General features: G+C 41.0%; 1 pseudogene; it reads right to left on the minus strand.

The window, feature by feature from the left end:
- The window catches only part of LOC123038971 (isoflavone reductase homolog), a 55,281-nt pseudogene that overhangs the window by 38,035 nt on the left and 3,678 nt on the right, over window positions 1-13,568 (minus strand).

Here is a 13,568-nt window from a genome sequence, read left to right on the forward strand (position 1 = left end):
GTGGATTTAGCACTAAATATGGACTTGACTCTGAGATAGTAGATTCTTTCTGTGAATCATTTGCTACTCATGTTGATCTCCCTAAGGAGAAGTGGTTTAAATATAATCCTCCCATTGAAGTAAAAGTAGTTGCACCTATTAAAGTTGAAGAAAATACCATCACTTATAATGATCATATTGTCCCTACTACTTATATTGAGAAACCTCCTTTCCCTGTTAGGATGAAGGATCATGCTAAAACTTCAATTGTGGTCAACAAAAGTAACATTAGAACATATAAACCCCTTGAGAAAATTCTAGTTGAACCTAATATTGTTGTGGTTAAAGATCTCTTGGCTGATAATATTGATGGGCATGTTATTTATTTCTGTAATGAAGCTGCTAGAATTGCTAAACCTGATGCTAAGAAACATAGGCCCGTAGTAGGCATGCTTGTTATTTCTGTTAAAATAGGAGATCATTGTTATCATGGCTTATGTGATATGGGTGCTAGTGCTAGTGCAATACCTATTTCCTTATATCAAGAAATTATGCATGACATTGCACCTGCTGAGATAGAAGATATTGATGTTACAATTAAGCTTGCTAATAGAGATACTATCTCACCAATTGGGATTGTTAGAGATGTTGAAGTCTTGTGTGGGAAAGTTAAATATCCTGCTGATTTTCTTGTTCTTGGTTCCCCACAAGATAACTTTTGTCCCATTATATTTGGTAGACCCTTCTTGAATATTGTTAATGCTAGAATTGATTGCGAAAAAGATGTTGTCATGATTGGCTTGGATGATATGACTCATGAGTTTAATTTTGCTAAATTTCATAGACAACCCCATGATAAAGAACTATCTAGTAAGGATGAAATTATTGGTCTTGCTTCTATTGTTGTGCCTCCCACTGATCCTTTAGAACAATATTTGCTAGACCATGAAAATGATATGTTCATGAATGAAAGAAGGGAAATAGATGAAGTATTCTTTAAATAGGGTCCTATTTTGAAACACAACTTACCTGTTAAAATCCTAGGGGATCTCCCATCACCCAGGGGTGATCCCGTGTTTGAGCTTAAACCATTACCTGGTAGTCTTAAATACGCTTATCTTGATGAAAAGAAAATATATCTTGTTATTATCAGTGCTAACCTTTTAGAGCAGGAACAGGAAAGATTATTGAAAACTCTGAAGAAGCACTCTGCTACTATTGGATATACTCTTGATGATCTTAAGGGCATTAGTCCCACTCTATGCCAACATACAATTAAGTTGGAAAAAGACGCCAAACCAGTTATTGATCATCAACGACGGTTAAACCCTAAGATGAAGGAAGTGGTAAGAAAGGAAATACTAAAGATCCTATAGGCAGGTATAATTTATCCCGTTGCTGATAGTAAGTGGGTAAGTCCTATCCATTGTGTCCCTAAGAAGGGAGGTACTACTGTTGTTCCTAATGATAAAGATGAATTGATCCCGCAAAGAATTATTACAGGTTATAGGATGGTAATTGATTTCCGCAAATTAAATAAAGCTACTAACAAGGATCATTACCCTTTACCTTTTATTGATCAAATGCTAGAAAGACTATCCAGACATACACATTTTTGCTTTCTAGATGGTTACTCTAGTTTCTCTCAAATACTTGTGTCAGTGGATGATCAAGAAAAGACCACTTTTACTTGCCATTTCGGTACTTTTTCTTATAGACGTATGCCTTTGGTTTATGTAATGCACCTGCTACTTTTCAAAGATGCATGATGGCTATATTCATGGATGATTTCTCCGTTTATGGATCTTCTTTTGATGATTGCTTGAGCAACCTTGAACGAGTTTTGCAGAGATGCAAAGATACTAGTCTTGTTTTGAACTGGGAGAAGTGCCACTTTATGGTGAATGAAGGCATTGTCTTGGGGCATAAAATTTCTGAAAGAGGTATTGAAGTTGATAAAGATAAAGTTGATGCAATTGAAAAGATGTCGTGTCCCAAGGACATCAAAGGTATAAGAAGTTTTCTTGGTCATGCCAGTTTTTATAGGAGGTTCATTAAGGACTTTTCCAAAATCTCTAGGCCTCTGACTAATCTATTACAGAAAGATATTCCTTCTGTCTTCGATGATGATTGTGTAGAAGCATTTAAAATACTTAAGAAAGCTTTGGTTTCTGCTCCTATTGTTCAACCTCCTGATTGGAATTTACCCTTTGAAATTATGTGTGATGCTAGCGATTATGCTGTAGGTGCTGTTCTAGGACAACGAGTTGATAAGAAACTAAATGTTATTCAATATCCTAGTAAAACTCTAGACAGTGCCCAGAGAAACTATGCTACTACTGAAAAAGAATTTTTAGCAATTGTATTTGCTTGTGATAAGTTCAGACCTTATATTGTTGATTCTAAAGTAACTATTCACACTGATCATGCTGCTATTAAATATCTTATGGAAAATAAAGATGCTAAACCTAGACTTATTAGGTGGGTTCTCTTGCTAAAAGAATTTGATTTACATATTATTGATAGAAAGGGAGCTGAGAACCCTGTTGCAGACAACTTTTCTAGGTTAGAGAATGTTCTTGATGACCCACTACCTATTAATGATAGCTTTTCTGATGAATAATTAGCTGTCATAAATGCTACTCGTACTGCTCCATGGTATGCTAATTATGCTAATTACATTGGTGCTAAATTCATACCACCTAGTTTTACATACCAACAAAAGAAAAAGTTCTTATATGATTTAAGACATTACTTCTGGGATGACCCACACCTTTATAAAGAAGGGGTAGATGGTGTTATTAGACATTGTGTAACTGAGCATGAACAGAAACAAATCCTACGCAAGTGTCACTCCGAGGCATATGGAGGACATCACCTAGAGATAGAACTGCACATAAGTTATTGCAATCTGGTTTTTATTGGCCTACTATCTCCAAAGATGCCCGTAAGTTTGTCTTGTCTTGTGATGAATGTCAAAGAATTGGTAATATTAGTAGACGTCAAGAAATGCCTATGAACTATTCTCTTGTTATTGAACCATTTGATGTTTGGGGCTTTGATTATATGGGGCCTTTTCCTGCCTCTAATGGGTATACACATATTTTAGTTGTTGTTGATTACGTTACTAAGTGGGTAGAAGCTATTCCAACTAGTAGTGCTGATCATAACACCTCTATTAAGATGCTTAAAGAAGTTATTTTTCCAAGGTTTGATGTCCCTAGATACTTAATGACTGATGGTGGTTCTCATTTTATTCATGGTGCTTTTCGTAAAATGCTTGCTAAGTATGATGTTAATCATAGAATTGCATCTCCATATCACCCACAGTCTAGTGCCCAAGTAGAGCTGAGTAACAGAGAACTTAAATTAATTTTGCAAAAGACTGTTAATAGATCTAGAAAGAATTGGTCCAAGAAACTTGATGATGCATTATGGGCTTATAGAACTGCATATAAAAATCCTATGGGTATGTCTCCATATAAAATGGTTTATGGAAAAGCTTGTCACTTACCTCTCGAACTAGAACATAAGGCATATTGGGCTATTAAAGAGCTCAATTATGATTTCAAACTTGCCAATGAGAAGAGGTTGTTTGACATTAGCTCACTTGATGAATGGAGAACCCAAGCTTATGAAAATGCCAAACTGTTTAAAGAAAAGTTAAAAGATGGCATGACAAAAGGATACAAAAGCGTGAGTTTAATGTAGGTGACTATGTGTTGCTCTTCAACTCTCATTTAAGATTTTTTGCAGGAAAACTTCTCTCTAAATGGGAAGGCCCTTACATTATCGAGGAAGTCTATCGTTCTGGTGCCATAAAAATCAACAACTTCGAGGGCACAAATCCGAAGGTGGTGAACGGTCAAAGAATCAAACATTATATCTCAGGTAACCCAATAAATGTTGAAACTAATGTTATTGAAACCGTAACCCCGGAGGAATACATAAGGGACACCTTCCAGAATGTTCCAGACTCTGAAAAGGAATAGGTACATGGTACGGTAAGTAAAACGACTCCAAATTAATTTTAACAGCAGTATTCCTCTGTTTTGGAATATTTCAGAAAATAGGAAAATAAGTAGTCCAAGAAGGACACGAGGCCTCCACGAGGGTGGAGGGCGCGCCCTACCCTACTGGGCGCGCCCCCTGCCTCGTGGGCACCTCGTGTGCTCTCCGGACTCCGTTTTCTTGGACGATACTTCTTTTGGTCGGTAAGAATTCATTATATAATCCCCCGGAGGTTTTGACCATTGTATCACACAAATATCCTCTGTCTTTGTTTCGAGCTGTTTTTCTAACAGATCTAGATCAGCATGACGTCACCCTCCTCCAACAATGAAGATAAGAATGCTTGGCTATTGAAGATATAGCTGAAGAGAGAAGAACCTGGGGAGATCAACAAGGATGAAGGGATCAAGAAGGCCATGGAGGATCAAACTCTTGCGGGAGAAGAAGAAAACATCCCTCAACCTCTTCCTAACCTCTTTACCCCAACTGAGATTGAAGCTTTCAAGATGATTGAGTTAGCTCGCATACAAAACAAGTATCTCACACAGGAAAATATTTTGTTGAAGGATCATATCGTCGCACTCAAGGGCATTATCCGCAAGTTGGAAGAGCTCCTACGCTCGATGTGCGACTATCCATCACCACCTTCTTCACCAGCAAATGAGACATAATCACATGGGTATGGGCACTCCTGTTGGCAACTGCCAAGCTTGGGCGAGTCTCCCCGGTATCGTATCACCATCACACTCCTATCTTTACAGTTTTTCTTAGTTTGATCCTTTTGGTAATATCTTGATCTAGTAGAATAATGTTTTGGTATGAATTAGTTTTGAGTTTTGCTTTGTGATCCCTCTATGTAATCGAGTCTTTGAGCTATTTATAATAAAGATTAGTGTTGAGTCAAGGGCTTTGCTATCTTGCTATGAACTTGAGAAAATAGAAAGAATTAAAAAGAAACAAAAGAAACCATGTTGATCTTATGGATAGTAATGACTTCACACATAAAGAGTATGAGGCATAAAAGTTGTTGAGAGTTGGCAAACATAGTTTTGGTCATCATTGCAATTAATAGGAAGTAATAAAGAAAGAGAGGTTCTCACATATAAATATACTATCTTGGACATCTTTTATGATTGTGAGAACTCATTAAAGTATGACATGCTAAAGAGTTGACGTTAGACAAGGAAGACAACGTAATGGGTTATGCTTTCTCACATCTCAGTTAAAGTATATTGTCATGGATCATCCAACATGTTGAGCTTGCCTTTCCCCCTCATGCTAGCCAAATTCCTTGCACCAAGTAAAAATTACTTGTGCTTCTGAAATACCCTTGAACTAGTTTTGCCATGAGAGTCCACCATATCTACCTATGGATTGAGTAAGATCCTTCAAGTAAGTTGTCATGTTGCATGCAATAAAAATTTCTCTCTAAATGTGTATGACTTATTAGTGTGGAGAAAATAAGCTTTATACGATCTTGTGATATGGAAGTAATAAAAGTGACGGACTGCATAATAAAGGTTCATATCACAAGTGGCAATATAAAGTGACGTTCTTTTGCATTAAGATTTTGTGCATCCAACCATAAAAGCACATGATAACCTCTGCTTCGCTCTTCGAAGGGCCTATCTTTTACTTTATGCAAGAGTCAAGGTGATCTTCACCTATTCTTTTTATTTTATCCTTTGGCAAGCACCTCGTGTTCGAAAGATCATGATACATATATCCAATTGGATGTATGTTAGCCTGAACTATTATTGTTGACATTACCCTTGAGGTAAAACGTTGGGAGGAAACACTATAAGCCCCTATCTTTCTCTATGTCCGATTAAAACTCCATAACCACAAGTATTGCGTGAGTGTCAGCAATTGTGAAATGCCAAAAGATAGTTGAGTATGTGGACTTGCTGAAAAGCTCTTATGTTGACTCTTTCCTATGTTATGATAAATTGCGATTGCTTCAATGACTGAGATTATAGTTTGTTAGTTCTCAATGAAGTTTCTGAACCATACTTGACATTGTGAATAGATTGTTACTTAAGCATAAGAAATTATATGACAATATATATATATATATATATATATATATATATATATTGTTGTTATAAGAATGATCATGATGCCTGGATGTCCGTACTTTATTTTTATCGACGCCTCTATCTCTAAACATGTGGACATATTTTTCGATATCGGCTTCCGCTTGAGGACAAGCGAGGTCTAAGCTTGGGGGAGTTGATACGTCCATTTTGCATCATGCTTTTATATCAATATTTATTGCATTATGGACTGTTATTACATGTTATGTCACAATACTTATGGCTATTCTCTCTTATTTTACAAGGTTTACATGAAGAGGGAGAATGCCGACAGCTGGGATTCTGGGCTGGAAAAGGAGAAAATATTACAAACCTATTCTGCACAGCTCCAAAAGTCCTGAAACTCCACGAAAGTCATTTTTGGAATTAATAAAAAATATTGGCGAAGGAATTAGTGCCAGGGGGCCCACACCCTGGTCACGAGGGTGGGGGTGCGCCCCCTGCCTCATGGGCCCCCTGACAGGACTCCGGTGCCCATCTTCTCCTATATGAGGTCTTTTACCCTAGAAAGAAAATCATAAGCAAGCTTACGGGATGAAACTCCACCGCCACGAGGCGGAAGCTTGGCGGAACCAATCTAGGGCTCTGAGCGGAGCTGTTCTGCCGGGGAAACTTCCCTTCAGGAGGGGGAAATCATCACCATCATCATCACCAACGATCCTCTCATCGGGAGGGGGTCAATCTCCATCAACATCTTCACCAGCACCATCTCCTCTCAAACCCTAGTTCATCTCTTGTATCCAATCTTTGTACCAAAACCTCAGATTGGTACCTGTGGGTTGCTAGTAGTGTTGGTTACTCCATATAGTTGATGCTAGTTGGTTTATTTGGTGGAAGATCATATGTTCAGATCCTTAATGCATATCAATACCCCTCTGATTATGAACATGAATATGATTTGCGAGTAGTACGTTTGTTCTTGAGGACATGGGAGAAGTCTTGCTATAAGTAGTCATGTGAATTTGGTATTCATTCGATATTTTGATAAGATGTATGTTTTTTATCCTCTAGTCGTGTTATGTGAACGTCGACTACATGACAATTCAACATTGTTTGGGCCTAGAGGAAGGCATTGGGAAGTAATAAGTAGATGATGGGTTGCTAGAGTGACAGAAGCTTAAACCCTAGTTTATGCATTGCTTCATAAGGGGCTGATTTGGATCCACATGTTTCATGCTATGGTTAGGTTTACCCTAATACTTCTTTCATAGTTGCGGAAGCTTGCAATAGGGGTTAATCATAAGTGGGGTGCTTGTCCAAGAAAGAGCAGTACCCAAGCATCGGTCCACCCACATATCAAATTATCAAAGTAACGAACATGAATCATATGAACGTGATGAAAACTAGCTTGACGATAATTCCCATGTGTCCTCGGGAGTGCTTTTGTCATATAAAAACTTGTTTAGGCTTGTACTTTGCTATAAAAAGGATTGGTCCACCTTGCTGCACCTTATTTACTTTTATTGCTTGTTACCCGTTACAAATTATCCTATCACAAAACTATATGTTACCTACAATTTTAGTGCTTGCAGAGAATACCTCACTGAGAACCGCTTGTCATTTCCTTCTGCTCCTCGTTAGATTCGACACTCTTACTTATCCAAAGGACAACGACAGATCCCCTACACTTGTGGGTCATCAATTATACCTCAGTCCGGCCCCGACCTCGCCGTCGCCGCCCGCTCCTCATCGCCGACACCGCCCCCAGTGAGCCCCCGCGCCCCTGCCCTGCCCCCCTCCCCCGCCGTCGCCGCCGTGGCCGACGCAAATTACATTTTTTTGTTGATATTGTGTTTAGTAAATGGATATGTATGATATTGTCTTTCTAAATATATGGATGTATGTTGATGTATGGATATGTATGCATATTTTTTTCATAATTTTTATTAATTTTATTTGTTCATATATATGATGATTTTTTTGTTCATAGATGATCATATGATTTTTTTTGTTCATAGATGATCATATGATTTTTTTTGTTCATAGATGATCATCTGATGTTTTTATTGTTCATATATGATCATATGATGTTTTTATAGTTGTCGATCCGCTCGTCAATTTGCTCATATGTATGCAAGCGATTTCGTTGTCGTTAGTTGTACTGTTAGTGCATTTTAGGTTAGTAGATTTTAGGTTAGTGGAGAGGAAAAAGGAAAATAAGGAAAAATAAGAAAAGAGGAAGAAGGAAGAAGGAAGAAGAATAATAAAAAAGGAGAAGAAGAAGGAATAGAGGAGAAGAAGAAAAAATAGAAAACAAATTCTATTGTTCCTTCTTCTCCTCTTTTTTTTCTTCTATTTTTTCTTCTTGTTCTTGTCCTCTCTTTTTCTTCTTCTTCCTCTTCTTATGTTTTGTTGGGAACAAGAGTGTTGAGGATCGCCGAGCGATCGAGGATCGGGAACTAGGGTAGAGGGTCGAGGGTCGCCGAGGGGTCGAGGGTCAAGGGTCGTGGATCACCGAGGGGTCGAGAGGGGGACGTTGATCAACCCCCTCTCGCTCGACCAACTCTCGAGGACACCCAAACCCTAGAAAAAAACGTTGTCGATCTCCTACCCCCTCCGCCCCTACCCGACAAACTCTCTCGAGATTTATAAGAGATTTATCAAGAATGCCCCCATTATGGATGTGCATAATTAAGTTGATCCATATTTTTCCTGATCTCATCTACCATTCTATATGTGCATGTTCTCTTGTGTCAAAGTATTGAAGTAATCCATGGTTTCATAATTAGCCAGAAGTAACAGGCACATGATGGTATGAAGCTCTCCAAAATTATTTTGGAACGGAGTCCTGATAGGGTAATTCGCTTTTTGGTATGAAGTTAAGCAAAGGCCTTCCAAATAGCGATATTCGAAAGGCTCTTGCCAAACTTCATACCAAATAGCGAATTATCCTATCAGGACTCCATTCCAAAATAACTTTGGGGAGCTTCATACCATCATGCGCCTGTTACTTTCGGCTAATGATGAAGCCATGGTTTTCTTGAATCCTTTGACACTAGACAATGTGACATATAGAAGGGTAGATGAGATCAGGAAAAATAGAGACCATTTTCTGCACATCCAGAATGGCGCCATCTTGTTAAATCACTTGTTTGACATTCATGAGAGATTAGGTCCGGACGTCGGACATTCATGAGAGAGGCGGTACGGGCCAAACCCTAGAAGCGTTGCCGAGGCCACCCCAAACCCTAGAAGCGTCGAGGCCACCCAAATTTACCAAGTTAAAAGAGCGTTGTCGAGGCCACCCCAAGCCCTAGAAGCGTTGTCGAGGCCACCCCAAACCATAGAAGTGTCGGCGCCACTAATTAATATTCATTGTTGTGATTAGCTAGCTAGGTCTATGTTTTCCACTATTAATGTATCCATCTCTCATGTTTGTATATTAATTGCCATGTTGTAATATTTGCAGAAACTATGGATCAACAAAGAGACTTCGAACAAGAAGAGATATTGGGGGACATAATCCGCGACGGACGTGATGTCTCGTCGTTTCTCAATGACACCGATGGTCTGGAAGGAGAGGAAGCAGGATACGATGATTGAACAATGGAGGAGGAAAATCATGATCATGATGGCTCCAACGACCGAATGCCTGTGGAAGAAGGAGACCATGATGACGGCTCCGGTGACCGAACATAGTTTGTATGTACATATATTAACTCTTCTTTCTTATTTTTTTAGCCCTCCGGGTCGAGCCAAACTTCGGTAACGAGACGAGGCCCGAAGAAAAGGTTGTGCATGGATTAAAGGTTCACGATCACAGCAATCGCGGACGATGGCCAACCGATTGAACCCGAGCGGACCAAGGATGCATTTTCTGCTCAGTGCGGAGCTATTGTTAGGGACAACATCCAGATCAGACCCCAGCTATGGAATAAGCATTAGAAAGAAGGCCCTCAAGTTTCTTATGTCACCGATAGAGAGAAAGATGATCTTTGGACCTCGCTGAAGGCAAATTTCACACTACCACCAGAGGAGGATCCGAATAAGCCAGTTATAGAGCCACTGGTCAAGTCATATGCTCTTAAGAAGATGGCAGAGCTATTCAGGAGGTGGAAGAATGAGTTGAAATCAAAGTTTGTCAACAAAAAGAAGACTCCAGAATTCGTCAGCCAATTTGAGAAGATAAGAGATCACTGGCCCGCATTTGTGGCCTACAAGACAATGGACAAGAGTAAGAAGATGTCAGAGATAAACAAGGTAAATGCTGCAAAGAAGTAGTGGCACCACCGCACATGGTTAGGCTGCTACCTCAAACCCCGACCGTTGTGGGACAAAGTTGAACGGAACCTGATTGATGAATGGGTCGAACCAGAGACATTGAACTGGCCTGGCCGTTTGAGGACTTGGTTCTTCGGGGTTGGGGGAACTTTGGACCCTGAAATATGGAAGTGTCGTTGGACGGACGAGCAACTTGCAACACCAATCACAAAGCTTCAGGCAGCAATCAAGGCAGCGTAGGAAGGGACATTCATTCCGGACAGAGAGAATGACGAGCTGACGGAGGCCCTCAGGAATCCTGAGCACCCTGGACGAACACGAGGCCCACCAAGCTCCGTTCATGGAAGATTGGGTTTCCCGGTGCAGCCGGTTACAAAACCCGGGATAGGAAGAGGAAACAGGAGTTGAGCGATATACAGAAGCTCAAAGCAAGAGTACTGAAGCTAGAGGAGAGCCAGCGAGCTGCCGACCAACCATCTCAGCGGCACGAAGCTACCCCAGAAGCTACCCCGCCATCTCAGCGAAGAAGCAGCGTGGCTTCAACAGGGCTTGTTCAGCAGCCTAACTTCACGGCTCCTAGCTACCATGTCGATGCTATCACGGATGCTCAACATTGCCAGCTTATGAAGAAATGGCAAAACATCACCTTGAAGGCAGCTGTCGGCACCGTTCCACCTCCTCAACCCAGCGGAACTTTTCACTGTCGTCCGATTCCAGAGGGCTATGCTATTGTGATGGCGGATGAAGTAATCAAGGGATTTGAGGAGCTCGAGCTTGACTACCCTACAGGTGAAGGGGAGATTCAGCTGGGTCTTGCTCTGAAGACTCCATGTCTATGGCGGAAGGAGTACATCAAGCTTCCAAACTGGACACCTCCGCCTCCTCCTCCTGCTCCAGTGAGTCAGGGCACTCCGCCTCCTCCTCCGCCTCCTTCTCCAGTGCGTGAAGGCACTCCGGCTCCTTCTGCGCCTCCTCCGATGAGCAGTCAGCCTCCTCCAGCAAGTGAGGGCACTACGGCTCCTCCTCCGCCTCCTCCAGCGCGTCGGAGCACTCCGCCTCCTCCGGTGCGTCGGATCACCCCGCCTCCGCTGGTGCGTCAGCTGACTCTGCTGCGTCAGCAACAGTGGAAGAGAGAAGCTGCCGCTCCAGCGGCTAGCAGTAGTACAAGTAGAGGAGCGAAGGAGTTCAAATACGGTCCATCTCTCAAGGCTTCGGAAAAGTTACCTTATGAGAGGACCGACAAGGAAAACGAGGACATCAATCATGCCCAAGTGAGGGACTTTTTTGCACCGAAACCTCCACATCCGGAGGAAACGATAGATCCGATGAAACTGAAGCGGACTATCGATGCCCTGAAGCGACCACCGCCGCCTCCGCCGGATTCCCACTATGAGCGCACTATTAAAAAGACATATAAGGAAGCGGAGCGGTCGGGAAGTTTGAGCAGTGATGCAAGGTTAGCAGCACAAAGAAGTGGGAAACAAATTCCCCAACTCGGCGAACAGGCGAAGCAAACGTGCCCCCCGCTCAAGGTGTCTAGCGATATCGTCGCTAATCATCCGGGGATGGTGCCCGATACCAATCTTGGTGATTACCTGCCTGATGATGTACCCATTGAATTCATGGAGGTGGACGAATTCAGATTCGAGTACGGAAGGCCTCTCGTCAAACCTGATCATCCTCGCCTAACAACGATGATGCAAAGACTCCATGACTGGTACATGGAAAGATGCAGGCAGTCTGGGAGGCATACTTTGACGATGAGAATTAAATAGGAGCACGACCTCATTGGAATGGATATTTTGAATATTGAATTTGATGAGTTATTCCAGTTATACAATCAAAAGGCCCTCAACAAAACACTCGTGACATGCTTCTGTCTGTAAGTACTACTTCTGTAATTAAGTCTATATATAGCTCAGCTCTTTCATTGCATGTATATATAATTATCCTTACTATATTATGCAGGTTGAAGATCGTCGAATGCAGGAAAGCAGATATCTATGACATTGGGTTCATTAACCCAAATATCATACATGAATACACAAGCAAACACAAAGCCAAAGAGACCGAGAACAACTTGCTACAATCATTGATTAAAACTCAAAACGAAGATAAAATACTCTTTCCTTACAACTTCCAGTGAGTGTTATTGTCTTGTGCATATTCGGTTTCCCTTACTCGAGGTTAATTATAGTAATGTAATCGATGAGTTATGCATGTGTGCGTAGCTTTCACTTTATTTTGTTAGAGATTAAGCTTGAAAGTGGAATAGTAACTGTCTTGGACTCTAGAAGAAAAAATCCCGAGGAGTATGTGAACATGACTGATATGCTCCAGTGGTAAGTTCAGTCGATCATTATCGCACCATATCGGCAACTTTGTTCATTTCCTGATATCAAGTAATTATTCTCTTTGTCTGACAGGGTTTGGAAACAGTTCACCGCCATTGCTCCGGCACTGTCGAAGGAGCTGTGATTACATCCGAAAGTAAGTACTACTAGCTAGTTCCACGCATCTCCCATTGATTGTAGCTAGTTTCATCAAAACCATTAAGCATGCTTGATTATCAGTTTGATTGAACCCTATTTCTCGTAAAGGTCTTGTGGCAGGAATCCGGGAATGATTTTTGTGGATACTACGTTTGCGAGTTCATCTACAACTCGACAAATCTAAGCGGGGGGGGTGGGAGGGCTGGGGGCTACTCCAAAAAAGATTTTGATGTACGTAAATAATAATATTCATAATTTTATTTTATTACCATCATTTGTGTTGAGTTTCATTCATATACATGTATTGACCCACTTCTTTAAATTAGATGTGGGAGATGCGGGATGAACTCCTACCACATGATCGCATACGAGCAATTCAAGAGGAATTGGCAGGATTCTTTTTGACCACATCTTAAATAAAGACCGAGAATACCCTGTGGAAGTTCAAATACACCTTAGATGTTAGGGCCGCGGTTTGTAAGAGATCTTATATTGTATATATGTTGCTAGTAGCGTCGGATAGATATATGAAAACTTGTTGTTCGACCAATCTCGCGGAGAAAGAGAGTCGATCACTTCTCTCTGTATATGTTCATCACGACGATCTTGTGTACTTAATGGTTCCTTCATTTGCTTACTAGCTAGCGTGTCGAGTTCTCTCTATATGTGTGGTAGCTAGCGTCGATCAAGCACGGATATAAGAGAGGTCACTTCTCTCTAGCTATTAGCTAGCTAACACAATATATGAAACCCCTAAATAATTAACCCT

Source organism: Triticum aestivum, chromosome 2B (genome assembly GCF_018294505.1).
Source record: "Triticum aestivum cultivar Chinese Spring chromosome 2B, IWGSC CS RefSeq v2.1, whole genome shotgun sequence".
Lineage (NCBI taxonomy): Eukaryota > Viridiplantae > Streptophyta > Magnoliopsida > Poales > Poaceae > Triticum > Triticum aestivum.